This window comes from Triticum aestivum, chromosome 5D (assembly GCF_018294505.1).
Source record: "Triticum aestivum cultivar Chinese Spring chromosome 5D, IWGSC CS RefSeq v2.1, whole genome shotgun sequence".
NCBI lineage: Eukaryota > Viridiplantae > Streptophyta > Magnoliopsida > Poales > Poaceae > Triticum > Triticum aestivum.
In genome coordinates, this window is record NC_057808.1 from 239085426 (window position 1) to 239090369 (window position 4944).

The window sequence follows — 4944 nt, forward strand, 5'->3', positions numbered from 1 at the left end:
GGGCTGGTGGGCTGCAGGCTCGGGTGGCGCGGCTTATAAAGCCTGGGCGAGGTGGAGTCCGGGTCACCCACAGCGGCCCGAGTCGGTTCGTTTTTTTAAATTAATTTTGCGCAGAAAAATAAATAAAAGAAATACTAAACGGACTCCAAAAATCCCAAATAAATTTTCCCCGTTCTCTAAAAATAAGCCGGACAAGATGAACATTTATTTGGGCCTAAAATACAATTTTGAAAAACGCGCATTTTTCCTAATTCAAATAAAATAACGATAAAACTCCGAAATAAAATCTTATTTGATTTTATTATTAAATCCTCAATATTTCTTTATTTTGGGAAAGTCATTTTATTCCCTCTCTCTTATTTTTATAATTGAAATATTTGAAGATAAAATAATTAAAATCAAATTATCCCTTTTCTAAATTTGAGAAAAACTCAAATGAGAAAATAACGAAATCCACAACTCTCTCCGCGGGTCCTTGAGTTGGGTGAAATTTCTAGGATCAAACCAAAATGCAATAAAATATGATATGCAATGATGATCTAATGTATAACATTCCAAATTGAAAATTTGGGATGTTACAGAACAACTTGGTGAAGCCAATGACATGATCGAGGCTCATGAAGAAACCATCTCTAAGATGGAAAGTCATAGTCGTGACTATGTCGATGAGATATCGGATCTCTCTAATGCTCTTGAGGAAGAGCGTGGGCATCGTTTGGTTCTTGAGGAGTCAGACAACGATGACCATGCTAAATCAAAGAAAGATCTTGATCATGCTCTTGTTGTATCTCGTGTGCTAAATTCCAAGAAGGCTAAACTTGGGGTTGACCATTCTAGACTCAAGGAGGAGTTTGATTTACTCGACAAGGCCCACAAGGTCTTGAAGGGTGCTCATGCTAGCCTCAAGGAGTCTCATGATCAACTCCAAGTGAAGCTAACCAAGGAAAAAGCCAACTTTCCTCATATGGTATTAATTGATAATGCAAATGCCACTAACCCGTGTTGTGAGCATGTGCATCTTATGGAGGAGAATGCCAAGTTGAAGGAGCAACTTGAGAAAGGCCTTGTGACGTGCATACAAGGTGAGAAGAACCTCAATGACCTTTTGAGTAATCAAAAGGAAGTTGTGTCCAAGGAGGGAGTTGGGTTCGCACCCAAGTCCAAGAACAAGAAGAAGAATGACAAGACCAAACGACCTCCCCCTCTCAAGCAAACTTTTGTGAAGGAGGGAGAGGGTGGTCCTAAGGAGAATAAGAACAATGTGAAGGGTGGTGATGTCAAAAAGGGCAATGCCACCCCTTCCAACAAAGCCGACGACTTTAACCCTTCTTATGTGTTGTGTCGTGCTAGTGATGGGCATGTTTATGCTAAATTTGTTGGTTCTCCTTATGAGTACATTGAATGGTCTATTTGGGTTCCTAAGACCCTTGTTACTAACATCAAAGGACCCATTACAAAATGGGTACCTAAAACCAAGCATTGATCTCTTGTAGGTGTTTGCTTTGGGTGGGGGATCATGGTTGCTCGATAGTGGAGCAACAAATCATATGACCGAAAGCAAGGACTTGGTGGCGGACGTGCACAAGATCCCTTCTATGACCACCAACGTCGAGTGGGGTGATGCCTCGTCTTCTAAGGTATTGGGTCTTGGCAAGGTTGTCATTTCTCATGATCTAACGATCGAGAAAGTCATGCTTGTTGAGTCCCTTGCTTACAATCTACTTTCCGTTCGTCAACTTGCACTCATGGGCTTTGCCACTTTCTTTGATATTGATACCGTGGCCCTCAAGCATCAATAAGGAGTGACAACGGCTTCGAGTTCAAGAACTACACCTTGGATGAGTTTCTGAGTGATGAGGGGATCAAGCATCAATATTATGCACCTTATACCCCTCAACAAAATGGTGTCGCGGAGAGGAAGAACCGGACGTTGATGGATGCGGAAAGGACCATGATGGCGGAGTTCAAGTCTCCATACAACTTTTGGGCCGAAGCCATCAACACAGCATGTCATGCATCCAATCGGCTCTATCTCCGCAAAGGCTTGAACAAGACTCCTTATGAAATACTTACCGGTAGCAAGCCCAACCTCAAGTACTTCCGGGTGTTTGGGTGTAAGTGTTTCATTCTCAAGAAAGGTGTTCGTTTGTCTAAATTTGAGGCTACAGCTCATGAGGGCATATTTGTTGGTTATGCTACAAACTCTCATGCTTACCGTGTCCTCAACAAGTCCACCGGACTCATTGAGGAGACGTGTAACGTGGAGTTTGACAAGAATAACGGCTCCCAAGTGGAGCAAAGTGGTACTTGTGATGTAGGTGATGAAATTCCTCCCCAAGCCATAAGAATAATGGGTGTTGGTCATATCCTACCCATTGAGGAACCCCTTGTGGCTGAAGGAGAAGGACAATGCTCCACTCAAGTGGAGCCATCACCAACCCAAGACCCACACGCTTCCAAAGAACAAAGTGAAGGCCCTCAACCTCATGAACAAGATCAAGGGCAAGATCAACCTCAAGATGGTGGTGAACCACCAAATGATGCCCAAGGTCAAGTTCTCCCCTTCGAGCAAGTTCAAGATCAAGAGCAAGCTCAAGATCAAGAACAAGCTCATGATGGCGCTCAAGATGATCAAGTTACCCCTCCCCTTTTCACATCCGAGGAGGAATTAGAGCGTCGTGCCGCGAAGATAGCTTCCAAGCTCACTACCAAAGGTCATCTCATGGAGAATGTGGTTGGAAGCCTAAGAAAGGGTGTAAGCACTCGTAGACAATTAGCAAATTATTGTGAACATCACGCGTTTGTCTCTTGTGTTGAACCCCACAAGGTCTATGAGGCGCTCGAAGATCCGGATTGGCTCAATGCCATGCATGAAGAACTCAAAAACTTCGAGTACAACAAGGTGTGGAGATTGGTGCCAAGACCATCGGGGAACCACAATGTCATTGGAACCAAGTGGATATTCAAGAACAAGCAAGATGCTCATGGGATCATTGTTCGCAACAAGGCAAGGTTGGTAGCACAAGGCTACTCCCAAGTCGAGGGTATCGACTACGGTGAAACCTTTGCTCCCGTTGCTCGCCTTGAATCCATTCGTTTGTTGATTGCTTATGCTTCTCATCATAATTTCAAGTTGCAACAAATGGATGCGAAGAGTGCTTTTCTTAATGGTCCTATTAATGAGTTGGTATATGTCAAGCAACCCCCCGGGTTCGAGGATCCCTACTTCCCCGATCATGTGTATCAACTCGATAAGGCACTCTATGGCCTCAAGCAAGCCCCACGTGCGTGGTATGACCACCTTACCGAGTTGTTGCAAGATCGTGGATTTGAAGTCGGGCAAATCGATCCCACTCTTTTTACTAAGAAGGTCAAAGGGGAGTTGTTTGTGTGCCAACTATATGTTGATGATATTATCTTTGGTTCCCCTAACAAAGCTTTCAATGAGGAATTTGCCGCTCTCATGACCTCTAAGTTCAAGATGTCTTCGATGGGAGAGTTGAAGTTCTTCCTCGGTTTCGATATCAAGGAAAGAAGAGAAGGTACTTTCATCAACCAAGCCAAATACACTCAAGACATGCTAAAAGATTCAAGCTAAGTGATGTCAAGCCGGCTTCCACTCCAATGCCCACCAAGTGCCAACTTGACATTGATCCCAATGGTAAAGCGATGGATCAAAAGGTATATCGCTCCATGATTGGCTCCTTGCTTTACCTTTGTGCATCTAGACCGGATATCATGTTGAGTGTGGGAATTTGTGCATGGTTTCAAGCCGCACCTAAGGAAAGCCACTTTGTGGCGGTCAAGCGAATCTTCCGATATTTGGCTCATACCCCAAACTTTGTCTTATGGTACCCAAGAGGAGCCAGCTTTGATATTTTGGGCTATACTGATTCAGATTGGGCGGGAGACAAAGTGGATAGGAAGTCCACCTCAGGAGGGTGCCAATTACTTGGTTGCTCCTTAGTGAGTTGGTCTTCCAAGAAGCAAAGTTGTGTATCTCTCTCATCCACCGAAGCAGAGTATGTGGCTGCCGGTAGTTGCTGTGCTCAACTCCTATGGATGAGGCAAACTTTGAAGGATTACGGTGTCACTTGTGACGAAGTGCCTCTTTGGTGTGACAATGAAAGTACCATCAAGATCTCTCTCAACCCGGTGCAGCACTTCAAGACGAAGCATATTGAGATTCGGTATCACTTCATCCGGGATCACATTAGGCGAAGGGAGATCAAGCTCATGTATGTCAACACTCATGATAACCTTGTAGATATTTTCACGAAGCCCTTGGATGAAGCAAGATTTCGCGAGTTAAGGCATGAGCTAAATATCATTGATTTGAGCAATGTGGTTTGAACCCTTGCACACCCCACCATACTCATCATGCTTTCTTGTCTAGGTGTAGGCATGGACATAGGGGGAGTGTTGTTCTCTCAATGAACTTTCTCTCCCCCCATTATGAATAAACTAATCAAACTCTTTCACATTAGCCATTTTTTATGGTACTTGTGCTTCAAAGATGAGTTTTGGTCATGGGCCCAAGGTTAAAATCTTCGCGGAGCCATACCTCCGGATTCAAACATAGGTGGCCTCGGCCACCGCCCTCTCTTGGAGAGGTGTGTGTTTCTCGTCCTCTTTCTGTTGGTTTTGCGTGTGTGTTTTCTCTCGTTTTCTAGTCGGTTTCTTTTCTTGAGCTAAGCCGTTTTGGCCAGTCTTTTTGCGGTTGAGCGGTACTACCGCTGGGTGCGCGGTACTACCACTGATGATCATCAAGCGGTACTACCGCCCACCCCAGCAATACTACCGCTATGGGGCGGGCGTTGGGGGGTTATGTTGGGGCAGGGGGGTTGCCTTTCTCCCCCATACCCATTCGCTCCACTCGCTCGTCTTCTTCATCGCTCCAGCGACGTCTCGCCGCAGGAGGGCTTCAGCCGGCTGCCGTCTACG